At 39.7% G+C, this 21,720-nt stretch overlaps 2 non-coding genes and 1 pseudogene across 2 annotated transcripts; 2 read left to right on the top strand and 1 right to left on the bottom strand.

Moving 5' to 3' along the window:
- Nucleotides 1-586: 586 nt before the first annotated feature.
- LOC139002574 (pre-B-cell leukemia transcription factor 2 pseudogene) overlaps nucleotides 587-21,720 on the bottom strand; it is a 44,016-nt pseudogene continuing 22,882 nt past the window's right edge.
- Nucleotides 14,618-14,754, top strand: LOC139004694 (small nucleolar RNA SNORA1). The gene has a single exon (XR_011470538.1). It is a non-coding gene; the product is annotated as a small nucleolar RNA SNORA1 (small nucleolar RNA).
- On the top strand, nucleotides 15,019-15,087 carry LOC139004673 (small nucleolar RNA Z40). The gene has a single exon (XR_011470522.1). It is a non-coding gene; the product is annotated as a small nucleolar RNA Z40 (small nucleolar RNA).

Below are 21,720 nucleotides of genomic sequence, written 5' to 3'. Positions count from 1 at the left end.
GTTGAGTCACACATGTAGTCACCTGTTGGGAATGGCTAAAGGCATTTCCCCAAACCTGAATAGGAAACTGATTGTGGCTGCCAGACAGCTAAAAGGTATCTTAATCTACATGTTATTGCCTCCTACTGGCCAAACACCTGAACAGCTGTAGGCTAATTTCCCCAAACTGACAATGCTTCTGTACCCTTTGAAACCTTACCCTTTGAAGTGTATTATCTCCACCTTGCCTTAGGACAAATTGTGTTAATAAAAGCAAGGGTCCTAGACAAGGAGGGAGTCTTCAGTTCCTTTAGCTGGAGGTCCTCTGACCCCCAATGCCTTTCAAAATTATATCTCATCTCTGGATTCTTTAGTCTCTGGATTCCTATGTCATCTACGCACAGACTTCTCCAGATTCCTGAACCCTTCTTGATGCTGGGACAACAACCCCAGCATGGATAACCTTCCAGACAACTGTCCAGTTGGCCTTCTGGATGAAGCTGGGGTTGTGGAGGCAGGCCAAGGTGGCGAGGGGCTGTGAGGGCTGGCCAGGGCTGCAAGGGGCTGCGAGGGCCGAGCCCTTGCATAAATTTTGTGCATCGGGGCTCTAGTTAAAAATAAAGCAGAAGTTGAGAAGTAAGATACCCAGGGCTAATATGGCAGCATTAAAAAGTGGACTGTGGGCCAGACTCATGTCTCTAACGTACTTCATGCTCGTGTTCCAAAGAGCAACTTGAGCCTCGATGATCATAGCTGTGTTCTAAAGAGGAATGGAAAAACAGATAGTCGGATGATGAAAGATATTACTCTTCTCTTTAAAGAAGACTTTCCAGATGTCTTTCCAAATCTTGAACACATATTTTGAGACCTCTCAAGAAAGCTGCAAAAGAAGAAAAAATGAAATAAGGTTATTTTTTATTAGGAAAAATGGGTGAATGGTTATTGGGAGACAACTGAAGTCTCTTAGTGCGAACATTTTTTCACGGATTTAAATACCATATCTTTTTTTCTGTGTAATTCATATTCATATTAATGACAAAATCTATGTTTCTATTATATTGGTTTTCAGGTCCCTTTCTATATTTAATTATTAAAAGTTTTATCAAATATTTGAGTCCTAACTAACTAACTATGTATGCTAGAGTCCCAGTGCACAAAAATTTGTGCACTCGGGGTAGTCCCTCAGCTCAGCCTGTGCCCTCTCACAGACTGGGACCCCTTGGGCGATGTCCTCCTGCTGGCTTAGGCCCACTTCCCAGGGGATTGGGACTAAGCTGGCAGTCAGACATCCCTCTGGCAGCCCGGGAGCCCTCAGGGGATGTCCACTTGCCAGCGGGGAGCAGGCCTAAGCTGCAGTCGGACATCCTTAGCGCTGCTGAGGAGGCGGGAGAGTCTCCCACCACCACCGCTGTGCTGGCAGCTATTAGCCTGGCTTGTGGCTGAGCAGAGCTCCCCCTGTGGGAGCACACTGACCACCAGGGGGAAGCTCCTGCATTGAGCATCTGCCTCCCAGTGGTCAGTGTGTGTCATAGTGACCAGTCATTCCCAGTTGTTCTGCTGTTAGGGTCAATTTGCATATTACCCTTTTTTTATATAGGATAGAGGCCTAGTGCACGGGTGGGGGCTGCTGGTTTTCCCTGAAGGGTGTCCCGGATCAGGGTGGGGGTCCCGCTGGGGTGCCTGGCCAGCCTGGGTGAGGGGCTGAGGACCATTTTCAGGCTTGCCACACCCCCTTCATGGTTTAAGGGTTCCCCCTAGGGTGCCTGGCCAACCTGGGTGAGGGGCTGATGGCTGTTTACAGGATGGCCACAGCCCCTTCAGGGTGGGAGTCTCCACTGGGGTGCCTGGCCAGCCTGGGTGAGGGGCTGATGGCTGTTTGCAGGCTGGCCACACCCCCTTTAGGGTGTTGGGGGGTCCCGCTGGGGTACCTGGCCAGGCTGGGTGAGGGTCTGAAGGCTGTTTGAGGGCTGGCCACTGCCCCTTCAGGGTGGGGGGGGGGGGTCCCGCTGAGGTGCCTGGCCAGCCTGGGTGAGGGGCTGAGGGCCCTTTTCAGGTTGGCCACAGACCCTTCAGGGTGGGGGGCCCTACTGGGGTGCCTGGCCAGCCTGGGTGAAGGGCTGATGGCAGTTTTCAGGCTGGCCTCTCCTGCGGGCTGGAAGCAGGTATCTGGGATTTATTTAACTTCTATAATTTAAACTTTGTAGCCTTAAGCTGAGCCCAGGTTGGGTTGCCCCCGGCAACCAAGGCTCCCAGCCCCTCCTTGAGCAGAGGCCATGCTGGCTGGAAGCAGGTATCTTACATTTATTTATTTTCTATAATTGAAACTTGTAGCCTTGAGCGGAGCTCAGGGCCAGCCAGGGCAGGCGGGAAGTTTGGCTTCCTCCATCGCCGGGGGCAATGCAAGCCTCCTGCTTGCTCCAGTTCTGTGGCCTCAGCCATCTTTGTGATGGACTGACAGAGTGAGGAGTGATGGTTAATTTGCATATTACTCTTTTATTAGATAGGATACACACACACACACACACACACACACACACACACATATATATATATATATATATAATGTTTTAGTTTTTCATTTTGGTTTATTTTATGGTTCAGTATGCTTTTAGACTCTATGATTGAACTTTCATGGTGGTCATTATTTTAAGGTCACAATGGTAAGAGGTTTTTTGTTTTGTTTTGTTTTGTTTTTCTAATAAGGAAATAAATATAAACACTAACCTATATCTATTAGGATAAATAATGTAGAAGGAAAAATTACTCTCACATATATTAAAAAGGTAGAGAGGACTTTATTAGGACTATTATATTAGAAGAGAGATTAAGTTCAACTCTGACACAAGGAAAAGTGGGAATTTATAGAAAATGAGCAGGGTTAGAAGTTTAGTGGATTGAAAACAACTATGAGGAGAGACTACTGGTAGAGGGATTCTTAATAAATTGACTTAACAAGATTCTTGCTGGAGGCAGACCCGAGTGATCTGATATCAACAGTGGGGGAATTTTTGTTAAACTGACTTAGGATTCTTGCTACAACTATATTAAGCAGGTTGAAGACAGGACCCAAAGCCAAAGCCAAGTGTTTTAAAAAAGAAAAATACGAAAATGGGCTCAGGATAAGCGAAATAAAATTTTGTCAAGGAGAGTCTTTGCCAATAGGTGTATGGTAGGAAGAATCAAAGAATATATGAAACTTACTTACAAATGACCCTCTTTATTTTAACTTCCAATGGGAGTCAAATTATAAGAGGCTATCTAATAGTCCTTAATAATAAAATAAATCTATATGCAAGCATTAGAAAGAAATGCCAGCAAAGGGAAAATGGGGCAAAAAAAAAACCAAAAGACAATTTATACAGCTGTCATTTGGAAATATATAATATTCACACTTATCAAAAAGTATGTGATTGGTCTCTATGAAAAAACAGTAAAAGAATGTTAAATGTAATACATTTTGCATTCATAAAAATGACTAATAATTTTAAAGGTACATACAACCTGTAACCAAAATATAATATTTTAGGATTGAGATATCATAACAATTTGAACATTGTGTACTTTGTGAAACATTCTAAAAAAATGCATGGAACTAACATTATTTGATTTTATTGTTAGCTTAAAGTAATGGTTTATGATAACTTTTGTTTAGAAAAATAAAAACAGATATTGTATTAGTGAAGAAAAACATACCAAAATACTTGTTCCTATATATCAGCTGAGATGTCAAACATTACAAACAAATCATGATCCTATATAATAAAAGGCAAGTATGCAAATTGTCCCCTCGGGAGTTTGACCGATCATTATGATGTGTGCTACCACCAGGGGGCAGCATGCAAAAAAGGCAGAGGCCCCGGCCAGCACCCGGCAGGCAGGGAAGGAAGGCCCTTATTAAAATGGTAGGGCCCAGTCAGCCCTGATTGCTGGCCAGGCCTAGGGACTTTACCTGTGCACAAATTTTGTGCACCAGGCTATATATATATATATATATATATACACATATATATATATATATGTATTTTTTTTTACAGACATACACACACACAGACACACACACACATACATATACATACAGGGTGTCCACTAAAATGTACACACATTTTAAGGTATACACACTTGAGATGATAGCTCAATTGGTCAATTGGTGTTTCTTTCTTTTCAGATTTAGCCCATTGGAATTAATAATGGCAGCCAAAGTATGTATACGCATTCACAGGTAACACAAATAATGAAAATAATAGGAATATCATCATATTTTGCATTAGATAATTTTTGCTAGCAACTTCTTTTTTGTTCTGTGATTCTTCATGAAAATGTGATGGCAACATAACCAGAAAGCACTTTCACTGCCACTATGTATAGAAAAATAAAGGGTGACTGGATCTCTGAAAAAACACAAAACTATAATGTGGACTTTTTTAAATTCTTGATAAACAAAATGAAGAACTCATTGCATTCCATAAATTAATTGGTAATCATCATAATCCACAGAATTCCAATGAAATCACAATGAACTTTGTGGAATTAACAGCTCCAGACTATCTTGTAATTATGTTAGCAGCACTATTTCTCACATAAAAATGTCACAGAAAATAAATGATGTTAATATTTATTCTATGAACAACAGTTTCATAGTCTACATGGTGAGTTAAACCACTAATGGCTAGTAAAAAATGATGTAACAGTTATGCCAGTAAAATATAATTCACTATGAGAAAAAAAAGTGCTCTAAATACATGAAATAAAATATAACATCGAAAACAAGTAGCAGGTCCCAAAGAAGTTATTTAAATGAAGTGGTGCTGCTGTTATCTTAAGTCATCCTATATAATAAAAGCCTAATATGCTAAGTGTCTGGTCGGCAGGTCGGCCATTCAACCAATCAAAGCATAATAAGCTAATGATATGCTAAGGCCACTCAACCGCTCCACCAGTCACTATGATGTGCAACGACCACCATGGGGCAGACACTTTGACCAGTAGGTTAGCTTGCTGCTGGGTTCCGGCTGATCGGGATTGAGCGAGATGGGCTGGATATGCCCTGGAGCCCTCCCGTGGTCCCTCCCCGGCTAGCCAACCTCCCACATTCCTCCCCGGCCCTGGTCATGCACTGGTGGGGTCCCTCGGCATGGCCTGCACCCTCTCACAATCCGCGACCCCTCGGGGGATGTTGGAGAGTCAGTTTCAGACTGATGGCCAAATGACTGGTTGCTATGATGTGCACTGACCACCAAGGGGCATATGCTCAATGCAGGAACTGTCCCCTGGTGGTCAGTGCGCTCCCACAGAGGAAGCACCGCTCAGCCAGAAGTTAGGCTCACGGATGGTGAATGCAGATGCGGTGGTGGGAGCCTCTCCCACCTCCGCGGCAGCACTAAGGATGTCCAACTGACAGCTTAGGCCCGCTCCTCATAGGGAGAGGGCCTTACCCATCAGTAGGACTCCCTTGAGGGTTCCTGGACTGCGAATGGGTGCAGGCCAGCCTGAGGGAACCCCCCTGAGTGCATGAATTTCGTGCACTGGACCTCTAGTATACTTATAAACAAAGACTTGAATTCAAAATTAGCATAAACATACATACATACACACCACACATATACACACAAATATATAAATTGTATGTGTATGATTAATATATATGTGTGTGTATTTAAATTCAGATGAAACATATATATATTAGAATTTAATATACATCAGCAAAGATGGCAAAAATAATTTGTCTTGAGGGCCAGTGTGTGCTTGGATTGTTATGTTGAAAAGGATATTGATGTTGAACATACATTTAGCAAGAATAATAATTAAGAAAAGGCAAGATGAGCCCTAGCCAATTTGCTCAATGTTTAGAGCACCAGCCTGCAGACTGATGGTTCGCAAATTCAATTCCAGTCAAGGGTACATACCTTGGTTGCAGGCTCAATTCTCATGTAGAGGAGACAACCTAGCGATGCCTCTCTCTCTCACATCAATGTTTCTCTCTTTCTGTCTCTCCCCTTCTCTTCCACTCTCTACAAATCAATGGGAAAAATATCATTGGGGAGGATTAACAAAAAAACAAAAAGAAAAGGGCAAAACATATATGACGGTCTTTGTCCATTTTTCTACTCACCGCAAAGAAAAACTTGGACTTGAAGGGTCACCTCAGGAAAACAACTAGGTTATTTATGGCCAGATACTAAAAAATATAACTTTTCCTATCTTCTGCACACTTACAGGGTTTTATATATATTGTAGATTCATTATATAGAAATTATCACAATGTTTTTATTACTTTAAAAGTCATTCTTCTCTAGTAGAGTATGAACTTCTCCATGCATTATTTCTAATAGTATATGCTCAATAAATGTTCATCTCATGAATAAATGAATCAACAGGTGGTATTATTCTGAGGTTTAGATATTCATATTTTCTTTGTGAAAACAACCCAAAAGCAACAATCGAATATATAATTCAGTCCTAAGGCTAAATGCATAACCCATGTGTTAAATCAAGTTGGCATGATATATATTTCCTATTTTAATGAACTGTATAATTTAACTCATCAGGAAATATCCTTTGCCAAAGGCAGCTCTTTCATTTAACCTTATAACATGGTTGGAAAGAGTGTTTTGTGATTCCTGAATGAATTCAGCTTGATTTCCCCTGAATGCAGCCAAATTTGAGAAAATGGCAGAGATATATATGACAAAGAGAAGAATGCAGCCATGAGCTTCTACAAAGTAATTATTAATTCAGACAGCTATTCAGTACTAGACATTATTGGAAAAGAGCCTTGTAATGCCACATAAGATGAAAAATGTCACAGAATTCTGAAATCATTACATTTTTCAAATTTCAAAAAATACCTCGTTAACATAAAATGTGCCAAGTACATTATATTGGCTGCCTTTGAATGTAAATATATATTTACATCCACCTGCTCATTTATTTATATAGCATATTATGTGCTCTCTTTACTTGCCATTAACTCCTTTTTTTTTTTTATTCTGCAGTAAATTCACAGTAGGCATGCCTTTATGAAAAAATAAATAAATAAATCAAGTTGTACAAGCATGCACTGGGAGACAAAACAAATCAAAGAGGTAGTCTTCCAACCAGGATGCTATCCATTCACCTTGGAACTGCCTTCCATAAACCAAGCAGCTCTTGGTTGGTTGATCTTGGTTGATCAAGACTTATTTATAGCTTACCACTCCAATGAGAGTAGGATTAGGCATGTCTTCAGGTTGTTCTGAAGTTGGTCCTAGGGGAAAGAGTCTACCTGTTTGTGAATACATTGAGTAAGTACAACTTTTCTTCCCTCATGTGTAGCATGTTTCTCAACAAATGATTTCCGTGTTACTATGGAACATGCCTGGGCACTGTCCTTCCCACTGGGCTGCTTCTTTTACATCACATCCAGGACATCATGGGTGTTTCAGGTTTCAAGATGATTTTATGTCATTCATTCATTGGGGCAGTTTGACTAAATATCTGATAGCAAGCTTGTAATTGCTCTCAAATGGAAATTCTTTGAACGAAATTCCAGCAGTTATTGCTGGTTAGTACTCAGAGGCTTTTTCCATAAGCCGCTGTCTCCATACAGACTCCAGGACTCTTTTCAAGTAGTTTTATTGATAGGAATTAGCAGTATTCCCAGATGTCAAATATGTATCCCTTCAAATCCAAAGAAACCAAGGAGATGTTGATATTCCAACATGTTTTGTCCAACAAGCATTTTTATTTTCTCTTTTGTTTGTTTTTTATTTGAGAGGACATTTATTAAAACTCGGGAGAGTGAAACAAGGAAGAGCTGAGGATAGAAGAAACAACAGGAGAGCCTCAGCAGGGCTGCTGTGGCTCATTGGGAAGACGGAGAAAAGGGGGCCTTGGAGACAGGTTCAGGGGGTTAGCCTGGACGAGCTGCCACTGTTGCCCACTGGTCCCTTGATGGCAAGTCTCCTGGAGTTCCTTAGAGGTCAGGCGATGCATGCCTGTGGAGGAAGAAGAGGGGACAAGGAAAGGCACAGATGTGCTCCTTGGAGAGAGAGCACATCTCCAACAAGCATCTTTAAACTAACACCTGCATGAGCTCAGGATTAGGACATGAACATCTTTGGGGGGCTGTTATTCAGCTTACCACATGCAACTAATGACTTACACATTTATTTTCTAAAAATGTTTATATAAATGATTTTTAAAAATATTTATAGAATACAAATGTTAAAACTTTTATTTATTTATTAAACATATGTTAAATGTCCATGAAATAAGGGTTATATGTAAATTATTTTTAGGCTACACAATTGTATTTTTATACTATTTTACAAATGTACATGTAAAATATATTTTTTAAAAGATTAGATAAATTGACAGTGGTTTCATACAAAGAAAACATTACACACTCTTGGAATTATACATATGAGAGAGGACTATTCCTTAGCATTTAATTTGTGTTTATGATATCAGGAGGTTTAATAGTATTTTAATTAAAACTATACAGGTCATAAATTTTAATCAGTTTAACTTAATACTAAAAATTATGTGAGTAGCATAGAAATCATCTTACTGTTCTTTTTTTTTTGTTTTTCCAATTGCCATTGCAAGTTAAGGAAACAATCTATCACTTTATTTTTTTCTACTAATTCCTGCTTAATTCTTGCCATGCTTTTCTCACTTTGCCAGTAAGTAGAACCCCAGTTCCACTTACATAACCCTGCCCAGACCCATCCATTTTTTCACATAAATTTAGAATAATGATTCCTACCTCATAGTGTTGTTGTGGGGAATAAATGAATTAATAAATGTATAAGGTTTGAAAGACTTCAAGTGCTCAGTAAATGTTAATTGATATACCTTCTGTATTAAAAGGAAATAATAGTAATTGTGACAAATTACTGGGTTATTGGTAAAAGTAAGTGGAAAAGAAACAGAAATGTGATTATCATATTTTAAGATGCATTGAGTTGTAATGTAATTTCAAAATTCATATTGGTGAAGTGCGTAAAAAATACCTACTATGAGGTAAACGCCCCACATACATAATAATTATTTCCATTGTAAGTGAGAGTAAGAACTGATTTTATGAGACTAATATAATCACGATTCAAAACTCATAAGAACAGAATAGAAATAAAAAGTACAGATCAACTTGCCTATAAAGCTGAGTCATTTTGTTGTTGTTAATCCTCACCCTAGGATATATTTTCCATTGATTTTTAGAGAGAGTGGGAGGGAGAGAGGGAAAGGGAAAGAGAGAAGCATCAATTGAGAGAAACACATCGATTGATTGCTTTCCATACACACCCCAACTTGGGCTGGGGATCAAAACTGCAACCCACATAAGAGCCCTTGACCAAGAATCAAACCCATGACACTTTGGTGCATGGGCTGATGTTCTAAACACTGAGCAAACACTGGCCAGGACTGAGCCATATTTTTAATTAAACTATTAACTAAATGTTTCCAATGCTTTATTGAAATAATAACTAAAAAAAGATTTATCCCAGGAATAAATGGATCAGAAAAGTCAATCCCTGTAAGGTGCCCCACAAACAAAATAAAACAGAAAACCATATTATTACAAAGCATTTGGTAGCATTTAATAATTACTTATTATGAAAGGTCTTAGAAAAAGAACATTCTACTTATAATTGGGAAAAATAAAGATTGACAACATTCTGTGATAATCTTCAAAATATTTAAAATCTAGTCCAGAATTAATATCAAACATTCAGATCTGATATAGTTAACTCTAACTGGAGTGTATCAGCTGATTACCTACCATGTTTGCCAGAAAGTGTTGAGGATATAGACAACGCAATGAGACAAAAATGTAGACACTATGATAATTTTACCTAGAAAACCTAATACCATATGCAAATTATTAGAAATACCAAGTTCAGAAAGGTGGTTAGATATCTAACAAACAGAATAAATTAGCACCAATACTCCTTTTTGGTATTTAATAGAAAATATACAACATTTACCACAGCTGCAAAAAGTATGACTAAACAGTATACTAAAAAATAAACAGAGTATTTATAAACATCATTTAAATGGCATCAATTATCATTGATTTAGATTATAAATTTAATAGTAATTCAATAATAATCCCAGCAAGGACCAATCAATTAGGTAAGAATTGTTTATTAGGATTGGTAAAATTACCTCACTATTTAGAGAATTATACATTAAATCATAAAATTATTTCAAAAGAATAAACTATAAGTGAGAAAACAAACTTGCAGAACATTGAGAATTATAAAAAGGAAAATACCTAGGGTTCCAGCCAAGATTGTGGCATAGATAAATGCCGTTCTCACATTCACCCACAACCACATCAAAATTATAAAACAACCATCATTCAGAACTGCCTGAAATCTAACTGAACAGAAGTCCTATAACTAAGAAAATAAAGAAGGAGCCACATGAAAATTGGCAGGAGCAGTGGAGATACAGAACAGGGTGGTCCCACAGCCACGTGTGACAGATAAGAATCCAGAGGGATATCTTGGCTGTAGAGGTCACTCCTGAAAAGCAAGGGGTCTCAGTTGCACACCAGGACCCCCAGCCCAGGTGTCCACTTCCAGGAAGAGAAGTCTCCATAACTTCTGGCTACAAAAACCAGCAGAGATTATAGCTGTGTGAAAGAGAGGGCTGCTAGAGTACTAGACCATTTTCTCTTAAAGATTCTGTACATGGACTTACTGTCCCTGAACTCTTGTGATGGGGCAGCAGCTCAAAAGGCACCAGGGGCATACAGAGAGGAAATGAATTATCTGATATCAGGGTGAAAGCAGGAGGGTGAAAGCAGAGGCCACTTTTCCTTTTCTGAAGTCCCCTTTCCCCACAGACCTAGAAAGCAGGCACGATATCTGAGTTTCCATCAGCCTATCTACACTTCCCCCCTGACCTGGTGATTCCTGAGATTCCATCCCACCCAACTGGCTGGCTCACCCAAGCTGTTTCTAGTGGCCTTTCCATATAGATGGCCTACCCTGGCTCATGTTGCAGGCTTTCTAAAATCTCTTAAACAAGCAGCATCTGGTCTCAACATGCCCCATACCTCTAGCTAAATGACCCTGGGACTGGCATTAGCAGCATCCAGCCTTGGTTTGCAGCTTGGCCTCTCCTGGGCATGTCCAAGCCCAGCACAAGTGGCAGCCATTTGCAAATTGCTCTGTAGCTCATGCCAGGTGGTCTGGGACAGGGGACAGATGATGGTTAACCTTGGCCTGGAACTCCTGGGAGGCCCCAGTAACAGCTGACCTAGTGGACAGCTTCAGACCACATTGATGCAACACCCAACCACCTCCACAACTGAAACATTGAATGGGGACACTCAGAGGGTACCCAAGCCCCACTGAAGTAAGTCCTGCTCAATGGGGTTGGTCCCAGCACAGTTGATCTTCCACGATAGTTGCAACCAATCTTCACAGCCAATTAATCTGTGAGTAATTTCTACCATAAGGTGGCAACAGCAATCAAGGCTCAACTATAAGAGAGTGTACATAAACACACTAGGGTTGTACCTGAAAATCCCAGCTCAGGTGAACACAGAGGCTGTGCCACTAGATGCTACAGGACACCCATTTTATGAGGCCCACCTAGTAAGCCTAGGAGATGTAGCAGCTTTGCCTAATATACAGAGACAAACACAAGGAGGCAACCAAAATGACAAAGAAATATCTCTTAAATGAAAGAACAGAACAAAATTCCATAAAAAGAACTAAAGGAAATGGAGACAAGCAATCTACCAGATCCAGAGTTCAAAACACTGGTTATAAGGATACTTAGTGAACTTAGGGGAAAATTGGATGAACTTAGTGAGAACATCATCAAAGAGATAGGAGACATAACAATGGAGATATAAAAGATTTTTTAAAATGTCAGAAAGAAAGAACACATTAACTGAGATTAAGAAAACATTCTAAGGAATCAACAGTGGAATAGATGAAGCAGAAAATCAAATCAGAGAATTAGAAGGTACGGAAATAGAACAGCAAAAAGAAAAAAAGAATTTTAAAAAATTGAGGATAGAATAAGAATCCTTTGGGACAACTTCAAGCACACCAACATTCACATCATGGAAATGCTGGAAGGAGAAGAGAGAAAACAAGGAATTGAAAAACTATGTGAAATAATAATGATGGAAAAGTTCCCTAACTTTATGTGAAGGAAATAGACAATCAAATCTGGAACTACAGAGAGTCCCAAACTAGATGAACCCAAAGAGGCCCACACCAAGACACATCATAATTAAAATGCAAAAGGTTAAAGACAATGAGAGAATTTGTATAATATATATATAATTGATTTCAGAGAGGGAGAGGAAGAGAGAGATAGAAACATCAATGATGAGAAAGAATCATAATTGGCTGCCTTCTGCACACCCCACACTGGGGATCGAATCCACAACCCGGGCATGTGCCCTTGACCAGAATTGAACCCGGGACTCTTTAGTCCACAGGCCAACACTCTACTCACTGAGCCAAACCAGCTAGGGCAATACAAAGAGAGAATTATAAAATCAATTAGTTACTTACAAGGGAGCTCCCATAAGACTGTCAGCTGATTTCTCCACAGAAACTTGGCAGGCCAGAAAGGATTGGCAAGAAATATTCAAAGTGATGAAAAGCAAAGACCTACGACCAAGATTACTCTACCCAGAAAAGTTGTTTAGAATCAGAGGACAGATAAAGAGCTTTAGAGACAAGAAGAACCTAAAGGTGTTCCTCACTGCCAAACCAGTATTACTGGTACATGAAATGTAAAAGGGTCTTCTTTCAGAAGAAAAAAAAATGCTTAAAAATATGAACAATAAAATGGCAATAAATACTATCTATCACCAATTACTTTAAATGCAAATGGATTAAATGCTCCTATCAGAAGATATATGGAGGCTGAATGGTAACAAAACAAACCCTTACATATGCTGTCTGTAAAAGAATCACTTAAGATCAAAAGACACAGAAAGACTGAATGTAAAGATATTTTAAGAAAATATAAACAAACAAATAAACAAAAAGCTAAGGTAGCAAACTGGACTTTATAACAAAGGCTATATAACAAGAGACAAGCAATTCCACTTTTGGCTATTTATTCAAAGAAACCTAAAACACTACTACATCAAAAAGACATATACATCCATATATTCATTGTGTCATTAACCAAAATATGTAAGCAACCTAGGTGTTCCATCTGTAGATGAATGAATAAAGAAGTGGTGTATATATACAATGGAATATTACTCAATCATAAAAATGAATGAAATACTGCCATTTGCAACAACATGGATGGGTTGAGAGAATATTGTGCCAAGTAAAATAAGTCAGGTAAAGAAAGGCAAATGCCATATGATTTCACTTATATATGGAATCTAACAAACAAAATTAAAGAACAAGCAGAACACAGACTCATAGATAAAGAGAACATTTTGATGATTTCTAGATGAGTGAAACAGGTAAAGGGAATAAGAAGTACAAATTGGTAATTACAAAATAGTCATTAGAATGTAAATTACAGCAGAGGGAATATAGTCAATAATATTTTAAGAAGTATGTGTGCTATAAAATGGGTACTAGATTTATCAGGGTGAACACTTAATAAGTTACATATGTCTAATCACTGGGTTTTTATATGTCAACTATAATTGAAAAATAAAAATAATTATTTTTAAAGTAAAACAAATACTTTTATAGGATTAAGATGGGTAAAGTTGTTTTTATTTAAAATGGAAAATATGCAAGAGCAAAGGAAATATGTGGTTTTAATCACATAAATATTAATGATTTATTTTCTATAAAGCATACCTTAATAAACAGATAAATGACCAAAAAACTTGTCAAAGATAGTTCCAATATAGCATAATATTATAAGATTAGATAATATTTTAAATCTATGGAAATACCATGATTTGAGAGGCAATTCACAATAGAAATACTTAAAATTGCTTATACACGTATAAGAAATGCCCAAGCTCATTAGTAAATACGAGTGTATACATATTACTAAAATAGTGAGAAATAATTTTTAATCCTCCAGAAAGGCAAAATTCCAATTTTAATAAGTTTGTAGTAAGAATATGAAGAAACTGGAGTCCTCATGCACGGTGGTAGGAACATAAATTTGCACAGCCATTTTCTGGACAACATTTAGGAAATGTTTTTAATGACCCAATGATTCCACTTTTGATATATATGCCTTAGAGAAAATTTTGCAAAGCTACAAAGAGATACCCACAAGGATATTCATTGCAGCATTGATTAAAAGAGCACAAACTTGAAAAAAGCTTAAATGTACTTTAAAAAATCAATAAATAAAATCTGGAATTGTGGAAAAACAATAAAGCAGTAAAAAAGAATAGACTAAATCTACATTTATCATCATGAGCAGAACTCAAAAACAGAATATTCGGTGCAGAACAATAAGAAAGAAGCATGCAAGAGAAACTATGCAGTACAATATCATATATTTTAAAAAAATTAATGGGTATTTTTGAGGTAAAGATGTATGGACTTAGACTATTGATGAGTGAAGATGACAAAACCGAATTGAATAAAAAATGAAAAGAAATAAAATATTTGTGTGTTATACATTTCAAATTTAGATCAATAGCACTATGTGTGACTGACTTCAAAACAAAAAACAAAACTTATTCCTCATTCTAGGTGAAAATGGGCACTGTTGTTCATGTTGCGCAGAAATTGTTGATGTGGCTACAGTGGGACACAGACTATGCTTCTATCACAGTAAGTTTATTGCAGGGGTGGCCAGGCTCAATGAGTGAAAAATAGATGTAAAAATACTTTCAATATTAGAAACAATTAAGGAATACATTTTACATCATTTGCCAAAATATAAATGTACTTTTTAGAATTCTAGGACCCTAAAGTAAATTGCTTGAAGAATTATGGATAAGATTTTAATTTACTCCCTTGAATTCCCATCTAGACTTAAACTTAGTCTTTATAAAACTTCAATATTAATGTCCCTGCATTTATTTATCTAATTCTTACAGTGGCCCATCCTGATGGTTCATTATCACCACAATCAGCTTGAGGTTATGATGATGGGCAAAATATTCAACTTCTCTGAATGGGCTGAATGAATATACCTTTCTGATCATACAAAAACAAAAACAAATTTGATAACTTATAGTCCTCCTCAATTTAACTCTCATTAAAAACCCATGTTGAACTTATATGGTACCTAGAGATTTTTATAGAGTGTTAATCTAACAAAAAGTCAAGGAATAATTTAATTCTAATGACCAAAAATGCTATTTAAGTATTAATACCTAAAATTTGTAAATTTTTTTATTGTTGTTAATCCTCACCCAAGGATATTTTCCCATTGATTTTTAGAAAGCGTGGAAGTAAGGGGGAGAGACACACAGAGAGAAACATATATGTAAAATAAACACATCATTTGATTGCCTCTAGCATATGGAGGACCAAGCCTGCAACCAAGGTACATGCCCTTAAGTGAATTGAACCTGGGACCTTCAGTCCAAGTTTGACACTATCCATTGAGCAAAACCAGCTAGGGCTGTAAATATTTTGAAAGGCTAAGAGGAGAGAGACATTCTAACATTTTACTATGACTCAATCCCTAGTTGAGATTTTCAGCTAATTAACCTATTTGTATCATAAACATTTGTGTTTGTATATAGTTATCTTTTATTATTGAAAAAGTAATAATTGGTAAAGAGAAGATAAAAAGAAATACAGTTAACTAGAAAATATGCCATATACTAATTTAAAATGTGATAAATTACATTAAGTAGGTACACAGGGACTTAATTGTTTAATATGTGCCATAAAATTATCATAAATTTAGTATCTTTAAAGTTACCTCACACTAAAAAATTGTGTATTTTTATTCCTTTCTTGCCATTCTCACATAAATATTTAAGAGCTCTATATTAGACATAAATAGAAAAGTATTTTATCTTACAATTGGTTAAAATATCATATATGTATATGTATTTGTTTATAGAATCATAGTTTACATATATATCTTTTTAAGGAATCATACTATACTCTCTATCTCTCTCTCTCTATATATATATCCTATCTAATAAAAGAGTAATATGTAAATTGACCATCACTCCAACACACAAGATGGCCGCCCCCATGTGGTCAAAGATGAATGCCACAAGATGGCTGGCAGGGGATGGAAGTTGGAGGTGACCAGGCCTGCAGGGGAGGGCAGTTGGAGGGACCAGGCCTGCAGGAGAGGGCAGTTGGGGGCAATCAGACCAGCAGGGGAGGGCAGTTAGGTGTTGATCAGGCCAGCAGGGGAGTGGTTAGGGGCAATCAGGCAGGCAGGCAGGCAAGTGGTTGGGAGCCAGCAGTCCTGGATTGTGAGAGGGGTGTCCAACTGCCCGTTTAGGCCCGATCCTGGTGGGATCGGGCCTAAACCGGCAGTCGGACATCCCTCAAGGGGTCCCAGATCTGAGAGGGTGCAGACAGGACAGAGGGCCACCCCCCTCCTGTGCATGAATTTTATGCACTGGGCCTCTAATATATATATCCTGTCTAATAAAGGGGAAATATGCAAATTTACCATCATGCTGTCACAAAGATGGCAGTGCCCAGTACCCTCAGTCCTGCCAGAGTTCCCCAGTCCTTTCAGCCCCGCCATGGTGGAGGGGGGGGTGGCAGGTGCATGGTGCAGCCACCCAGGGCCGGCCGGAGGCACAGACAAGTCTCGGATGTTGGCTGCCCAGAAACCCATGGTGGGCCTGAGGTGCAGGCAAGCCTCAGATGGTGGCTGCCCAGCCACCCAGGGCCACCCGAGACTCAGGTAACCAGGGATGGCTGAGGCTTGTGCTGCCGGCAGTGGCAGCAGCAGAGGTGTGATGGGGGGTTGCCTTCCCCTGATTGCCGGGTCTCCTCCCTCCCCTAAGAGCTCCAGGACTAAGAGCTCTCACAAATCTGGATTGCTGGCTGCTAACTGCTCACCTGCCTGCCTGCCTGATTGCCCCCTAACCACTCCCCTGCCAGTCTGATTGATGGCTAACTGCTCCGCTGCCGGTCTTGTCCCCCCCAACTGCCCTCTCCTGCCAGCCTGATTGCCCACAACTGCCTTCCCCTGCTGGCCATCTTGTGGTGGCCATCTTGTGATGACATGGGGGCAGCCATCTTGTAACATGGGGGTGGCCATATTGTGGCAGTCATCTTTTGACAATTTCACAGCGGCCATCTTGTGATGACATCACATGATGTCACCTAGGCTTTTATTACATAGGATATATATATATCTATATATCCTATGTAATAAAAGCCTAGTATGCAAATAGACCGAATGGTGGAACAATCAAACAACTGAACAACCAGTCGCTATGATGTGTGCTGACCACCAGAGAGCGTGCGCGGAACATGGTGAGTGTCGGCCATGGCAGGATGGTGGAATAGGTGAGTCTGGGCACCAGACCAAGGCAGGGTGCTGATTGCTGCCATCAGGGAGAGCCTCTGGTGGTCACTGAAAATTCTTTGCTACCACCTGTCGCCTGCCCAGTGCTTGCACCTGCTCCTGGCGCCGGCCCCGCTCACACCCGGTGCCAGCACCTGGTGCTGGCCCCAATCGCTCAATGCCATCAGCGGGTGGGAGAAGTGGCTGCCAGGCCCAATCACCCCTAAGGGCTTCTCCACCTCCCCCTGTTCCTGAGGGGAGATCCGGCCGGCAGCCGCCTCACATCTGCTACCGCTGCCAGAGCCGCCGCTTGCACCCACTGATGGCGCTGGTCCCACTTGCACCCACAGCCGGCTCCAGAGCCACCACTCACATCCACTGTTGGTGCCCAGTGCCGGACCCAATTGCTCAGCGCCATCAGTGGGTGCAAGCAGTAGCTGCCAGCCCTGATTGCCCCTTGAGGGCTCTCCACCTCCTCCTGCTCCTGAGGGGTGATCGGGACAGCAGCTGCCGCTTGCAGCCATTGCCAGCACCCGCCCTGCTCTCACCCACTGCTGGCGCCGGCCCCAGTCGCTCTAACCCTTCAGCGGGTGTAAACAGGGCAGGCGCTGTCAGTGCATGGGAGTGGGGCTGCTGGCAGACAGGGGACTGGGGGCAGGAGGGGCCAGGCAGGGGCACAGAGTATGGGCCAAAACCTGCCCCTGTGCCTACTGTAGCCTCACGGCCCACAGTTCCTTTCAAGGTGTATGAATTCGTGCCCTGGGCCCCTAGTGTGTGTGTGTGTGTGTGTGTGTGTGTGTGTGTGTGTGTGTGTATAATTTTCCATAGAACCATAGCTTTTTCTAAAACCAACAAAGCAACTGGTCTTAAAGAATAGGATACTCCATAGTCAAGGGATGAGAACATGGAAGAGGCCTTTCTCCATAGGCCGTTGGAAACTCCACTGGGTGGTTTAGACAGCTGATGATTTTCAAGGGAGCAAAGAGAATATGAATGTTTTTCTGGAAAACTGGACCTGAGTCATGAGGTAATGTGATTACTAGGCTTAGAAATCAATTCTCCTTGTAGGAAGCCAGTGTATTTTATCCAAAATTAGAGCTACATGAAAAGGTATCTGTGAGCCAGTTAACCCTTTTTACTGACTTTTCTCTTTAGTAGCTGAATGGATACTACATGCAACCCTTTTGGTAGCAACTGAAATACTTGATGTTTTCTGGCAGCATTCAGTACTAAATGAAAACACTTGAGATTCAGTGATGCAAGTTTTATGAGATAAGAAAATCTGAAAACTGACCACAACTTAAACTTGCTCACCTATATTTTAACGTATGCTTTTTAAAAGCCCTGAATTAAATGTTATGTTTTTGGTGCAACTTAAAATATCAGTATACTTTTTTATTAATTCCTATTACTAAAATATACTAGCAAATCATTAAAATTGGCACAGTGCTATATATAAATTATTACAGTTAGAGCTAAAATATGAAATAAAACTAAAAATGTGAATGAGAATTTACTTTAATGCACATAAAAAACTTGGAAGAAAGAAAATGAGTTGCTAAAAATTTGTATCTATGTATTTGAAAACTTAATTTACTTTATAATAAATTATATAGAGAAACATTAAAAAATAAGATTATCTCTCATTTAGAAGAGTGCCTTTTACAATACAGACTAAAAGGAAATTACTCCTTTGTGTCTGTGAATGGATGGCAGTCTATGGACCTCTCTCCTGGATTTATGTCAAGTCAACATTAATTATTATTCTAAAACAAACTCTGAGAACAGCAAGCCTGGCTCAGGCAGAATATGCTCCAGCCAAAAACAGAGGCATAACTGCCATCACTGTCATTCTTCTGGCTTTCAGAAATAGGAGGAAAAGTGTGGAAGAGCTATTTACAAGCTCTCGAATATGTCCCTGTGGACTACAATTCTGTAAATCATCCAGCCAGCACATCGATGCCAGAAAGTGAGTGCAGATATGTAAAAGGTCTATCTGTTATTCTGTATCAGTCCCAGTAAATTGGAGGACAACATTAAAATTCAGAAAATCAATACTTTTCGCAATAGTTTGGTCAATGTCTTAATTTGAGTTACCAGACCCTAACTCAATGATTTGAATGCAAGTCATTTATTTTGAACATGATTCCAGGAAACTTCCATAGGAAGTGTATAAGTGAGGCAAGGATGGGAAATGTACTAGTTTTCTTAGGGAGTATTATAACAAATAGTCATAAACTTGGTGGCTTAAAATAATAGAAATGTATTCTCTCACAGTTCAGGGGTTCAGATTCCAAAATCAAGGTGTCGATAGGGCCACACTTGCTCCAAGGTTCCATGATGAATCCTTCCTTGCCTTTTCCAGGTTCTGTTGGCTCCTGGCATTCCTTGGTTTGTGGCAGCATACCTTCAATCCACACCTCTTCCTTCACATGACTTTCTTCCCTGTGTCTCTGCCTTTGAGGGCCTCCGATAAGAATGCTCTCAGCACATTTAGGGTCTACACTAATCCATTATAATCTCATCTCAAGATACTTAACTAAATATCTCTTCAAAGACCAATTTTCAAGTAAGGTCTCATTCTGACTTTCCAGGTGATCATGATTTTGGGAGGACACTCTTAAAAGGCAGACGCTTAAGTGTGTGCTATTAAGCAAGATATCCTAGTAGGTAAGTGGAACTCAGTTCCAATGGCAAATTCTGAAAACCAGTGGAGAACTGGAGTCTGAGTTACATTCCACTCCCCAAAAGGGAGACATTGATACCAACTCCTGTCAATAATTGTTTGAGACTTCCATGGGTGAGGGGAACAGGGTTTGCTGGGGATTGGGAGGAGGCAGGTCCTGCTGGCCATACTTGATTGGAAATGCTTCTGTATCGTATTCCTTCATACACACATAAGAATTAAGATCTTACTAAGCCATTTTTACTGAGAGAGTAGGCCATACCTAGCAAGAGTATTGAGGCAGAGAAAAGATATAGAACTCCTAACCTACAGTGATATTTTCTTATATGCAAATCCAGACATTGAAATAGTTATTAGACTTGATCTTTTTATAACAGAAAACTATCTTATGATCCCAAAGAAGGAACACTATGAAAAGGGAGAGAAACATATTCTTGGAGTCCCGAGTTATTGTAACTAAAAGAGACTCTTTGCTCATAGATGGTTCAAGGTAGATGTTGTTTAGTGCTGATTTAAATTCCTCTATAGTGTATACTATAGCACAACATTCAGGTTTCTTATGAGTTGATAGATCTTATTTATTTATATATACATGGTAACCAATTACAAACTTCTAATAATCAGCTTTCAATTTGGGAAAACAACTTGTGTTCTTTGCCTGACATTTCTTCATCTTCTGGAAAAAGTGTCTGAATTTTCTTTGGGAAATATCATCAATTTGGAGTGGCTTTCCTACCAACTGCTCTGAATTCCTAGTCATGAAGCAGAAGACCTTGTCAAGAATCAAAATGAGTCATATGAACAACTGTGATTGACTGAAGGAAAGAAACACAACCCAGATTTGCCAATAGGTTTATGTACATCCATCTCCTTGTGTGTAGCGCTTAGTGGAGAGATGGTGACACAATGTAAGATGACCTAAACAGAGTGAGTCACAGGACATGTTTTAAGTGATCAGTAAATACCCTCTTGGTCATTGTGATGGTTAATTTTATATATCACCCTAAGCCATGGTGTGCCTAGACATTTGCTAAGACGTCATTCTGGGTGTACATGAGGGTGTTTCTGAGTGACATTAACATTGACTCTATAGACTGAGTAAAGCAGATTGCCCTCCCTAACTAAGTTGGCTGCATCCAGTCAGTTGAGGGCCTGAATAACATAAAAGGATGACTGTTGCCGAAACCGGTTTGGCTCAGTGGATAGAGCATCGGCCTGTGGACTGAAAGGTCCCAGGTTCGATTCTGGTCAAGGGCATGTACCTGGGTTGCAGGCACATCCCCAGTAGGTGGTGTGCAGGAGGCAGCTGATCGATGTTTCTAACTCTCTCCCTTCCTCTCTGTAAAAAAATCAATTAAAAATATATATATATTTTTAAAAAGGATGACTGTCTCCAGGATAAAAGGGAACTGTTATCTATTCGCCTTGAGCAGGGAGATTGTTTTTTTTCTGCCTTCAGACCCAAATTGAAAACATCAGCCTGGATCCACAGCTGGCCGCATTTGGGATGGAACCACACCAGAAGCTTCTTGGTCACCAGCTTACCATCTGCCGATCTTGGGACCCATGTGACTCTATCATCATGCAAGCCAGCTCCTTACACCTGTATCTATAGCTATAATTATAGTTATATCTACATGTACGTCTTTCTCTCT

This window comes from Myotis yumanensis, unplaced genomic scaffold (assembly GCF_028538775.1).
Source record: "Myotis yumanensis isolate MYYU_CA2020_CCGP unplaced genomic scaffold, mMyoYum1.0.hap1 SCAF_2, whole genome shotgun sequence".
In the NCBI taxonomy this organism is placed as follows: domain Eukaryota; kingdom Metazoa; phylum Chordata; class Mammalia; order Chiroptera; family Vespertilionidae; genus Myotis; species Myotis yumanensis.
This window is presented reverse-complemented; position numbering and strand designations above follow the sequence as displayed.